Source organism: Gorilla gorilla, chromosome Y (genome assembly GCF_029281585.2).
Source record: "Gorilla gorilla gorilla isolate KB3781 chromosome Y, NHGRI_mGorGor1-v2.1_pri, whole genome shotgun sequence".
Lineage (NCBI taxonomy): Eukaryota > Metazoa > Chordata > Mammalia > Primates > Hominidae > Gorilla > Gorilla gorilla.
In genome coordinates this window covers 21,558,317-21,571,993 of record NC_073248.2, presented here as the reverse complement: position 1 = coordinate 21,571,993, position 13,677 = coordinate 21,558,317, and positions in this window count along the sequence as shown.

Below are 13,677 nucleotides of genomic sequence, written 5' to 3'. Positions count from 1 at the left end.
TGCTAGAGAGAAGAATTCTCAGTAACTTCTTTGAGTTGCGTGTATTCAACTCAGAGAGTTGAATCTTCTTTTAGACAGAACAGATTTGAAACACTCTTTTGATCATATTTACAAGTGGAGATTTCAAGCGCTTTTCGACCACAGGTAGAAAAGGAAACATCTTCGTGTAAAAACTACAGAGAATCATTTTCAGAAACCATCTTGTGATGTGTGTGTTCCACTCACAGAGTTTAACTTTTCTTTTCATAGAGCAGTTTGGAAACACTCTGTTTGTAACATCTGCAAGTGGATATTTGGACCTCTTTGAGGATTTCATTGGAAACGGGATTTCTTCATCTAATGCTAGACAGAGGAATCCTCAGTAAATACTTTGGGTTGCGTTTATTCAACTCACAGAGTTGAACCTTCTTTTAGACGGAACAGATTTGAAACACTCTTTTTGTGGATTTACAAGTGGAGATGTCAAGCTCTTTGTTGTCAAACGTGGAAAAGGAAATATCATCCTTTCAAAATCCCAGAGAATCATTCTCAGAATCCACCTTGTGATGTGTGAGTTCCACTCATAGAGTTTAAACTTTCTTTCATGGAGCAGTTTGGAAACACTCTGTTTGTAAAGTCTGCAAGTGGATATTTGGACCTCTTGAGGATTTCGTTGGAAACGGGATTTCTTCATCCAATGCTAGACAGAAGAATCCTCAGTAACTTCTTTGGGTTGCATGTATTCAACTCACAGAGTTGAACCATCCTTGAGACAGAGCAGATTTGAAACACTCTTTCTGTGGTATTTCCAAGTGGAGATCTCATGCGCTTTGGGGCCAATGGCAGAAAAGGAAATATCTTCCTATAAAAACTAGAGAGAATCATTCTCAGAAACCACCACATTGTGATGTGTGCGTTCCACTCACAGCGTTTAACCTTTCTTTTCATAGAGCAGTTTGGAAACACTCTGTAACGTCTGCAAGTGGATAATTGGACTTCTTTGAGGATTTCGTTGGAAACGGGATTTCTTCTTCTAATGCTACACAGAAGAATTCTCAGTAACTTCTTTGAGTTGCGTGTATTCAACTCACAGAGTTGAACCATCCTTTACAGAGAGCAGATTTGAAACACTCTTTTTATCGAATTTGCAAGTGGAGATTTCAAGCGCTTTTCGGCCACAGGTAGAAAAGGAAATATCTTCTTATATAAACTAGAGAGAATCATTCTCAGAAACCACCTTGTGATGTGTGCGTACCACTCACAGAGTTTAACCTTTCTTTCCATAGAGCAGTGTGGAAACACTCTGTTTGTAACGTCTGGATGTGGATATTTGGACCTCTTTGAGGGTTTCGTTGGAAACGGGATTTCTTCATCTAATGCTAGAGAGAAGAATTCTCAGTAACTTCTTTGAGTTGCGTGTATTCAACTCAGAGAGTTGAATCTTCTTTTAGACAGAACAGATTTGAAACACTCTTTTGATCATATTTACAAGTGGAGATTTCAAGCGCTTTTCGACCACAGGTAGAAAAGGAAACATCTTCGTGTAAAAACTACAGAGAATCATTTTCAGAAACCATCTTGTGATGTGTGTGTTCCACTCACAGAGTTTAACTTTTCTTTTCATAGAGCAGTTTGGAAACACTCTGTTTGTAACATCTGCAAGTGGATATTTGGACCTCTTTGAGGATTTCATTGGAAACGGGATTTCTTCATCTAATGCTAGACAGAGGAATCCTCAGTAAATACTTTGGGTTGCGTTTATTCAACTCACAGAGTTGAACCTTCTTTTAGACGGAACAGATTTGAAACACTCTTTTTGTGGATTTACAAGTGGAGATGTCAAGCTCTTTGTTGTCAAACGTGGAAAAGGAAATATCATCCTTTCAAAATCCCAGAGAATCATTCTCAGAATCCACCTTGTGATGTGTGAGTTCCACTCATAGAGTTTAAGCTTTCTTTCATGGAGCAGTTTGGAAACACTCTGTTTGTAAAGTCTGCAAGTGGATATTTGGACCTCTTGAGGATTTCGTTGGAAACGGGATTTCTTCATCCAATGCTAGACAGAAGAATCCTCAGTAACTTCTTTGGGTTGCATGTATTCAACTCACAGAGTTGAACCATCCTTGAGACAGAGCAGATTTGAAACACTCTTTCTGTGGTATTTCCAAGTGGAGATCTCATGCGCTTTGGGGCCAATGGCAGAAAAGGAAATATCTTCCTATAAAAACTAGAGAGAATCATTCTCAGAAACCACCACATTGTGATGTGTGCGTTCCACTCACAGCGTTTAACCTTTCTTTTCATAGAGCAGTTTGGAAACACTCTGTAACGTCTGCAAGTGGATAATTGGACTTCTTTGAGGATTTCGTTGGAAACGGGATTTCTTCTTCTAATGCTACACAGAAGAATTCTCAGTAACTTCTTTGAGTTGCGTGTATTCAACTCACAGAGTTGAACCATCCTTTACAGAGAGCAGATTTGAAACACTCTTTTTATCGAATTTGCAAGTGGAGATTTCAAGCGCTTTTCGGCCACAGGTAGAAAAGGAAATATCTTCTTATATAAACTAGAGAGAATCATTCTCAGAAACCACCTTGTGATGTGTGCGTACCACTCACAGAGTTTAACCTTTCTTTCCATAGAGCAGTGTGGAAACACTCTGTTTGTAACGTCTGGATGTGGATATTTGGACCTCTTTGAGGGTTTCGTTGGAAACGGGATTTCTTCATCTAATGCTAGAGAGAAGAATTCTCAGTAACTTCTTTGAGTTGCGTGTATTCAACTCAGAGAGTTGAATCTTCTTTTAGACAGAACAGATTTGAAACACTCTTTTGATCATATTTACAAGTGGAGATTTCAAGCGCTTTTCGACCACAGGTAGAAAAGGAAACATCTTCGTGTAAAAACTACAGAGAATCATTTTCAGAAACCATCTTGTGATGTGTGTGTTCCACTCACAGAGTTTAACTTTTCTTTTCATAGAGCAGTTTGGAAACACTCTGTTTGTAACATCTGCAAGTGGATATTTGGACCTCTTTGAGGATTTCATTGGAAACGGGATTTCTTCATCTAATGCTAGACAGAGGAATCCTCAGTAAATACTTTGGGTTGCGTTTATTCAACTCACAGAGTTGAACCTTCTTTTAGACGGAACAGATTTGAAACACTCTTTTTGTGGATTTACAAGTGGAGATGTCAAGCTCTTTGTTGTCAAACGTGGAAAAGGAAATATCATCCTTTCAAAATCCCAGAGAATCATTCTCAGAATCCACCTTGTGATGTGTGAGTTCCACTCATAGAGTTTAAGCTTTCTTTCATGGAGCAGTTTGGAAACACTCTGTTTGTAAAGTCTGCAAGTGGATATTTGGACCTCTTGAGGATTTCGTTGGAAACGGGATTTCTTCATCCAATGCTAGACAGAAGAATCCTCAGTAACTTCTTTGGGTTGCATGTATTCAACTCACAGAGTTGAACCATCCTTGAGACAGAGCAGATTTGAAACACTCTTTCTGTGGTATTTCCAAGTGGAGATCTCATGCGCTTTGGGGCCAATGGCAGAAAAGGAAATATCTTCCTATAAAAACTAGAGAGAATCATTCTCAGAAACCACCACATTGTGATGTGTGCGTTCCACTCACAGCGTTTAACCTTTCTTTTCATAGAGCAGTTTGGAAACACTCTGTAACGTCTGCAAGTGGATAATTGGACTTCTTTGAGGATTTCGTTGGAAACGGGATTTCTTCTTCTAATGCTACACAGAAGAATTCTCAGTAACTTCTTTGAGTTGCGTGTATTCAACTCACAGAGTTGAACCATCCTTTACAGAGAGCAGATTTGAAACACTCTTTTTATCGAATTTGCAAGTGGAGATTTCAAGCGCTTTTCGGCCACAGGTAGAAAAGGAAATATCTTCTTATATAAACTAGAGAGAATCATTCTCAGAAACCACCTTGTGATGTGTGCGTACCACTCACAGAGTTTAACCTTTCTTTCCATAGAGCAGTGTGGAAACACTCTGTTTGTAACGTCTGGATGTGGATATTTGGACCTCTTTGAGGGTTTCGTTGGAAACGGGATTTCTTCATCTAATGCTAGAGAGAAGAATTCTCAGTAACTTCTTTGAGTTGCGTGTATTCAACTCAGAGAGTTGAATCTTCTTTTAGACAGAACAGATTTGAAACACTCTTTTGATCATATTTACAAGTGGAGATTTCAAGCGCTTTTCGACCACAGGTAGAAAAGGAAACATCTTCGTGTAAAAACTACAGAGAATCATTTTCAGAAACCATCTTGTGATGTGTGTGTTCCACTCACAGAGTTTAACTTTTCTTTTCATAGAGCAGTTTGGAAACACTCTGTTTGTAACATCTGCAAGTGGATATTTGGACCTCTTTGAGGATTTCATTGGAAACGGGATTTCTTCATCTAATGCTAGACAGAGGAATCCTCAGTAAATACTTTGGGTTGCGTTTATTCAACTCACAGAGTTGAACCTTCTTTTAGACGGAACAGATTTGAAACACTCTTTTTGTGGATTTACAAGTGGAGATGTCAAGCTCTTTGTTGTCAAACGTGGAAAAGGAAATATCATCCTTTCAAAATCCCAGAGAATCATTCTCAGAATCCACCTTGTGATGTGTGAGTTCCACTCATAGAGTTTAAACTTTCTTTCATGGAGCAGTTTGGAAACACTCTGTTTGTAAAGTCTGCAAGTGGATATTTGGACCTCTTGAGGATTTCGTTGGAAACGGGATTTCTTCATCCAATGCTAGACAGAAGAATCCTCAGTAACTTCTTTGGGTTGCATGTATTCAACTCACAGAGTTGAACCATCCTTGAGACAGAGCAGATTTGAAACACTCTTTCTGTGGTATTTCCAAGTGGAGATCTCATGCGCTTTGGGGCCAATGGCAGAAAAGGAAATATCTTCCTATAAAAACTAGAGAGAATCATTCTCAGAAACCACCACATTGTGATGTGTGCGTTCCACTCACAGCGTTTAACCTTTCTTTTCATAGAGCAGTTTGGAAACACTCTGTAACGTCTGCAAGTGGATAATTGGACTTCTTTGAGGATTTCGTTGGAAACGGGATTTCTTCTTCTAATGCTACACAGAAGAATTCTCAGTAACTTCTTTGAGTTGCGTGTATTCAACTCACAGAGTTGAACCATCCTTTACAGAGAGCAGATTTGAAACACTCTTTTTATCGAATTTGCAAGTGGAGATTTCAAGCGCTTTTCGGCCACAGGTAGAAAAGGAAATATCTTCTTATATAAACTAGAGAGAATCATTCTCAGAAACCACCTTGTGATGTGTGCGTACCACTCACAGAGTTTAACCTTTCTTTCCATAGAGCAGTGTGGAAACACTCTGTTTGTAACGTCTGGATGTGGATATTTGGACCTCTTTGAGGGTTTCGTTGGAAACGGGATTTCTTCATCTAATGCTAGAGAGAAGAATTCTCAGTAACTTCTTTGAGTTGCGTGTATTCAACTCAGAGAGTTGAATCTTCTTTTAGACAGAACAGATTTGAAACACTCTTTTGATCATATTTACAAGTGGAGATTTCAAGCGCTTTTCGACCACAGGTAGAAAAGGAAACATCTTCGTGTAAAAACTACAGAGAATCATTTTCAGAAACCATCTTGTGATGTGTGTGTTCCACTCACAGAGTTTAACTTTTCTTTTCATAGAGCAGTTTGGAAACACTCTGTTTGTAACATCTGCAAGTGGATATTTGGACCTCTTTGAGGATTTCATTGGAAACGGGATTTCTTCATCTAATGCTAGACAGAGGAATCCTCAGTAAATACTTTGGGTTGCGTTTATTCAACTCACAGAGTTGAACCTTCTTTTAGACGGAACAGATTTGAAACACTCTTTTTGTGGATTTACAAGTGGAGATGTCAAGCTCTTTGTTGTCAAACGTGGAAAAGGAAATATCATCCTTTCAAAATCCCAGAGAATCATTCTCAGAATCCACCTTGTGATGTGTGAGTTCCACTCATAGAGTTTAAGCTTTCTTTCATGGAGCAGTTTGGAAACACTCTGTTTGTAAAGTCTGCAAGTGGATATTTGGACCTCTTGAGGATTTCGTTGGAAACGGGATTTCTTCATCCAATGCTAGACAGAAGAATCCTCAGTAACTTCTTTGGGTTGCATGTATTCAACTCACAGAGTTGAACCATCCTTGAGACAGAGCAGATTTGAAACACTCTTTCTGTGGTATTTCCAAGTGGAGATCTCATGCGCTTTGGGGCCAATGGCAGAAAAGGAAATATCTTCCTATAAAAACTAGAGAGAATCATTCTCAGAAACCACCACATTGTGATGTGTGCGTTCCACTCACAGCGTTTAACCTTTCTTTTCATAGAGCAGTTTGGAAACACTCTGTAACGTCTGCAAGTGGATAATTGGACTTCTTTGAGGATTTCGTTGGAAACGGGATTTCTTCTTCTAATGCTACACAGAAGAATTCTCAGTAACTTCTTTGAGTTGCGTGTATTCAACTCACAGAGTTGAACCATCCTTTACAGAGAGCAGATTTGAAACACTCTTTTTATCGAATTTGCAAGTGGAGATTTCAAGCGCTTTTCGGCCACAGGTAGAAAAGGAAATATCTTCTTATATAAACTAGAGAGAATCATTCTCAGAAACCACTTTGTGATGTGTGCGTTCCACTCACAGAGTTTAACCTTTCTTTTCATAGTGCAGTTCGGAAACACTCTGTTAGTAACGTCTGCAAGTGGATAATTGGACCTCCTTGAGGATTTCGTTGTAAACGGGATTTCTTCATCTAATGCTAGACAGAATAATTCTCAGTAACTGCTTTGGGTTGGGTGTATGCAACTCACAGAGTTGAACCTTCTTTGAGACAGAACAGATTTGAAACAACACTCTTTTTGTGGAATTTACAAGTGGAGATTTCAAGCGCTTTGATGTGAAAGTTAGAAAAGGAAATGTCTTCCTATAAAATCTCCAGAGAATCATTCTGAGAAACCACGTTTTGATGTGTGCATTCCACACATAGAGTTTAACCTTTCTTTCATGGAGCAGTTTGGAAACACTCTGTTTGTAAATTCTGCAAGTGGATATTTGGACGTCTTGAGGATTTCGTTGGAAATGTGTTTTCTTCATCTAGTGCTAGACAGAAGAATCCGCACCAACTTCTTTGGGTTGCGTGTGTTCAGCTCACAGAGTTGAACCTTCCTTTAGAGAGAGGAGATTTGAAACACTCTTTTTGTGGAATTTGCAAGTGGAGATTTCAAGCACTTTGGGGCGAATTGTAGAAAAGGAAATATCTTCCTATATAAATTAGAGAGAATCATTCTCAGAAAGCACTTTGTGATGTGAGTGTTCCACTCACAGCGTTTAACCTTTCTGTTCATAGAGCAGTTTGGAAACACTCTGTTTGTAACGTCTGCAAGTGGATAATTGGAGCTCTTTGAGGATTTCGTTGGAAACGGGATTTCTTCATCTAATGCTAGACAGAAGAATTCTCAGTAACTTCTTTGAGTTGCGTGTATTCAACTCAGAGAGTTGAATCTTCTTTTAGACAGAACAGATTTGAAACACTCTTTTTATCGAATTTACAAGTGGAGATTTCAAGCGCCTTTCGGCCACAGGGAGGAAAGGAAATATCTTCGTATAAAAACTACAGAGAATCATTCTCAGAAACCACGTTGTGATGTGAGTATTCCACTCACAGGTTTTACCCTTTCTTTTTCATAGAGCAGTTTGGGAACACTCTGTTTGTAACATCTGCAAGTGGATATTTGGACCTCTTTGAGGATTTCGTTGGAAACGGGATTTCTTCATCTAATGCTCAGCAGAAGAATTCTCAGTAACTAGTTTGGGTTGAGTGTATTCATCTCACACAGTTGAATCCTCTTTTAGACAGAACAGATTTGAAACCCTCTTTTTGTGAAATTTACAAGTGGAGATTTCAAGCGGTTTCTTGTCAAAGTTAGAAAACGAAATATCTTACAAGAAAAATTCCAGAGAATCATTCTCAGAAACCACGTTGTGATGTGTGCGTTCCACTCACAGAGTTTAACCTTTCTTTCATGGAGCAGTGTGGAAACATTCTGTTTGTAATTTCTGCAAGTGGATACTTGGACCTCTTGAGGATTTCGTTGGAAACGGGATTTCTTCATCTAATGCTAGACAGAAGAATTCTCAGTAACTTCCCTGGGTTGCGTGTACTCAACTCACAGAGTTGAACCTTCCTTTAGACAGAGCAGATTTGAAACACTCTTTTTGCGGAAATTGCAAGTGGAGATTTCAAGGAATTTGGAGCCAATGGAAGAAAAGGAAATATCTTCGTATGAAAACTACAGAGAATCATTTTCAGAAACCACCTTGTGATGTGTGCGTACCACTCACAGAGTTTAACCTTTCTTTCCATAGAGCAGTGTGGAAACACTCTGTTTCTAACGTCTGGATGTGGATATTTGGACCTCTTTGAGGGTTTCGTTGGAAACGGGATTTCTTCATCTAATGCTAGAGAGAAGAATTCTCAGTAACTTCTTTGAGTTGCGTGTATTCAACTCAGAGAGTTGAATCTTCTTTTAGACAGAACAGATTTGAAACACTCTTTTGATCATATTTACAAGTGGAGATTTCAAGCGCTTTTCGACCACAGGTAGAAAAGGAAACATCTTCGTGTAAAAACTACAGAGAATCATTTTCAGAAACCATCTTGTGATGTGTGTGTTCCACTCACAGAGTTTAACTTTTCTTTTCATAGAGCAGTTTGGAAACACTCTGTTTGTAACATCTGCAAGTGGATATTTGGACCTCTTTGAGGATTTCATTGGAAACGGGATTTCTTCATCTAATGCTAGACAGAGGAATCCTCAGTAAATACTTTGGGTTGCGTTTATTCAACTCACAGAGTTGAACCTTCTTTTAGACGGAACAGATTTGAAACACTCTTTTTGTGGATTTACAAGTGGAGATGTCAAGCTCTTTGTTGTCAAACGTGGAAAAGGAAATATCATCCTTTCAAAATCCCAGAGAATCATTCTCAGAATCCACCTTGTGATGTGTGAGTTCCACTCATAGAGTTTAAGCTTTCTTTCATGGAGCAGTTTGGAAACACTCTGTTTGTAAAGTCTGCAAGTGGATATTTGGACCTCTTGAGGATTTCGTTGGAAACGGGATTTCTTCATCCAATGCTAGACAGAAGAATCCTCAGTAACTTCTTTGGGTTGCATGTATTCAACTCACAGAGTTGAACCATCCTTGAGACAGAGCAGATTTGAAACACTCTTTCTGTGGTATTTCCAAGTGGAGATCTCATGCGCTTTGGGGCCAATGGCAGAAAAGGAAATATCTTCCTATAAAAACTAGAGAGAATCATTCTCAGAAACCACCACATTGTGATGTGTGCGTTCCACTCACAGCGTTTAACCTTTCTTTTCATAGAGCAGTTTGGAAACACTCTGTAACGTCTGCAAGTGGATAATTGGACTTCTTTGAGGATTTCGTTGGAAACGGGATTTCTTCTTCTAATGCTACACAGAAGAATTCTCAGTAACTTCTTTGAGTTGCGTGTATTCAACTCACAGAGTTGAACCATCCTTTACAGAGAGCAGATTTGAAACACTCTTTTTATCGAATTTGCAAGTGGAGATTTCAAGCGCTTTTCGGCCACAGGTAGAAAAGGAAATATCTTCTTATATAAACTAGAGAGAATCATTCTCAGAAACCACCTTGTGATGTGTGCGTACCACTCACAGAGTTTAACCTTTCTTTCCATAGAGCAGTGTGGAAACACTCTGTTTGTAACGTCTGGATGTGGATATTTGGACCTCTTTGAGGGTTTCGTTGGAAACGGGATTTCTTCATCTAATGCTAGAGAGAAGAATTCTCAGTAACTTCTTTGAGTTGCGTGTATTCAACTCAGAGAGTTGAATCTTCTTTTAGACAGAACAGATTTGAAACACTCTTTTGATCATATTTACAAGTGGAGATTTCAAGCGCTTTTCGACCACAGGTAGAAAAGGAAACATCTTCGTGTAAAAACTACAGAGAATCATTTTCAGAAACCATCTTGTGATGTGTGTGTTCCACTCACAGAGTTTAACTTTTCTTTTCATAGAGCAGTTTGGAAACACTCTGTTTGTAACATCTGCAAGTGGATATTTGGACCTCTTTGAGGATTTCATTGGAAACGGGATTTCTTCATCTAATGCTAGACAGAGGAATCCTCAGTAAATACTTTGGGTTGCGTTTATTCAACTCACAGAGTTGAACCTTCTTTTAGACGGAACAGATTTGAAACACTCTTTTTGTGGATTTACAAGTGGAGATGTCAAGCTCTTTGTTGTCAAACGTGGAAAAGGAAATATCATCCTTTCAAAATCCCAGAGAATCATTCTCAGAATCCACCTTGTGATGTGTGAGTTCCACTCATAGAGTTTAAACTTTCTTTCATGGAGCAGTTTGGAAACACTCTGTTTGTAAAGTCTGCAAGTGGATATTTGGACCTCTTGAGGATTTCGTTGGAAACGGGATTTCTTCATCCAATGCTAGACAGAAGAATCCTCAGTAACTTCTTTGGGTTGCATGTATTCAACTCACAGAGTTGAACCATCCTTGAGACAGAGCAGATTTGAAACACTCTTTCTGTGGTATTTCCAAGTGGAGATCTCATGCGCTTTGGGGCCAATGGCAGAAAAGGAAATATCTTCCTATAAAAACTAGAGAGAATCATTCTCAGAAACCACCACATTGTGATGTGTGCGTTCCACTCACAGCGTTTAACCTTTCTTTTCATAGAGCAGTTTGGAAACACTCTGTAACGTCTGCAAGTGGATAATTGGACTTCTTTGAGGATTTCGTTGGAAACGGGATTTCTTCTTCTAATGCTACACAGAAGAATTCTCAGTAACTTCTTTGAGTTGCGTGTATTCAACTCACAGAGTTGAACCATCCTTTACAGAGAGCAGATTTGAAACACTCTTTTTATCGAATTTGCAAGTGGAGATTTCAAGCGCTTTTCGGCCACAGGTAGAAAAGGAAATATCTTCGTATGAAAACTACAGAGAATCATTCTCAGAAACCACCTTGTGATGTGTGCGTACCACTCACAGAGTTTAACCTTTCTTTCCATAGAGCAGTGTGGAAACACTCTGTTTGTAACGTCTGGATGTGGATATTTGGACCTCTTTGAGGGTTTCGTTGGAAACGGGATTTCTTCATCTAATGCTAGAGAGAAGAATTCTCAGTAACTTCTTTGAGTTGCGTGTATTCAACTCAGAGAGTTGAATCTTCTTTTAGACAGAACAGATTTGAAACACTCTTTTGATCATATTTACAAGTGGAGATTTCAAGCGCTTTTCGACCACAGGTAGAAAAGGAAACATCTTCGTGTAAAAACTACAGAGAATCATTTTCAGAAACCATCTTGTGATGTGTGTGTTCCACTCACAGAGTTTAACTTTTCTTTTCATAGAGCAGTTTGGAAACACTCTGTTTGTAACATCTGCAAGTGGATATTTGGACCTCTTTGAGGATTTCATTGGAAACGGGATTTCTTCATCTAATGCTAGACAGAGGAATCCTCAGTAAATACTTTGGGTTGCGTTTATTCAACTCACAGAGTTGAACCTTCTTTTAGACGGAACAGATTTGAAACACTCTTTTTGTGGATTTACAAGTGGAGATGTCAAGCTCTTTGTTGTCAAACGTGGAAAAGGAAATATCATCCTTTCAAAATCCCAGAGAATCATTCTCAGAATCCACCTTGTGATGTGTGAGTTCCACTCATAGAGTTTAAGCTTTCTTTCATGGAGCAGTTTGGAAACACTCTGTTTGTAAAGTCTGCAAGTGGATATTTGGACCTCTTGAGGATTTCGTTGGAAACGGGATTTCTTCATCCAATGCTAGACAGAAGAATCCTCAGTAACTTCTTTGGGTTGCATGTATTCAACTCACAGAGTTGAACCATCCTTGAGACAGAGCAGATTTGAAACACTCTTTCTGTGGTATTTCCAAGTGGAGATCTCATGCGCTTTGGGGCCAATGGCAGAAAAGGAAATATCTTCCTATAAAAACTAGAGAGAATCATTCTCAGAAACCACCACATTGTGATGTGTGCGTTCCACTCACAGCGTTTAACCTTTCTTTTCATAGAGCAGTTTGGAAACACTCTGTAACGTCTGCAAGTGGATAATTGGACTTCTTTGAGGATTTCGTTGGAAACGGGATTTCTTCTTCTAATGCTACACAGAAGAATTCTCAGTAACTTCTTTGAGTTGCGTGTATTCAACTCACAGAGTTGAACCATCCTTTACAGAGAGCAGATTTGAAACACTCTTTTTATCGAATTTGCAAGTGGAGATTTCAAGCGCTTTTCGGCCACAGGTAGAAAAGGAAATATCTTCTTATATAAACTAGAGAGAATCATTCTCAGAAACCACTTTGTGATGTGTGCGTTCCACTCACAGAGTTTAACCTTTCTTTTCATAGTGCAGTTCGGAAACACTCTGTTAGTAACGTCTGCAAGTGGATAATTGGACCTCCTTGAGGATTTCGTTGTAAACGGGATTTCTTCATCTAATGCTAGACAGAATAATTCTCAGTAACTGCTTTGGGTTGGGTGTATGCAACTCACAGAGTTGAACCTTCTTTGAGACAGAACAGATTTGAAACAACACTCTTTTTGTGGAATTTACAAGTGGAGATTTCAAGCGCTTTGATGTGAAAGTTAGAAAAGGAAATGTCTTCCTATAAAATCTCCAGAGAATCATTCTGAGAAACCACGTTTTGATGTGTGCATTCCACACATAGAGTTTAACCTTTCTTTCATGGAGCAGTTTGGAAACACTCTGTTTGTAAATTCTGCAAGTGGATATTTGGACGTCTTGAGGATTTCGTTGGAAATGTGTTTTCTTCATCTAGTGCTAGACAGAAGAATCCGCACCAACTTCTTTGGGTTGCGTGTGTTCAGCTCACAGAGTTGAACCTTCCTTTAGAGAGAGGAGATTTGAAACACTCTTTTTGTGGAATTTGCAAGTGGAGATTTCAAGCACTTTGGGGCGAATTGTAGAAAAGGAAATATCTTCCTATATAAATTAGAGAGAATCATTCTCAGAAAGCACTTTGTGATGTGAGTGTTCCACTCACAGCGTTTAACCTTTCTGTTCATAGAGCAGTTTGGAAACACTCTGTTTGTAACGTCTGCAAGTGGATAATTGGAGCTCTTTGAGGATTTCGTTGGAAACGGGATTTCTTCATCTAATGCTAGACAGAAGAATTCTCAGTAACTTCTTTGAGTTGCGTGTATTCAACTCAGAGAGTTGAATCTTCTTTTAGACAGAACAGATTTGAAACACTCTTTTTATCGAATTTACAAGTGGAGATTTCAAGCGCCTTTCGGCCACAGGGAGGAAAGGAAATATCTTCGTATAAAAACTACAGAGAATCATTCTCAGAAACCACGTTGTGATGTGTGTATTCCACTCACAGGTTTTACCCTTTCTTTTTCATAGAGCAGTTTGGGAACACTCTGTTTGTAACATCTGCAAGTGGATATTTGGACCTCTTTGAGGATTTCGTTGGAAACGGGATTTCTTCATCTAATGCTCGGCAGAAGAATTCTCAGTAACTACTTTGGGTTGAGTGTATTCAACTCACACAGTTGAATCCTCTTTTAGACTGAACAGATTTGAAACCCTCTTTTTGTGAAA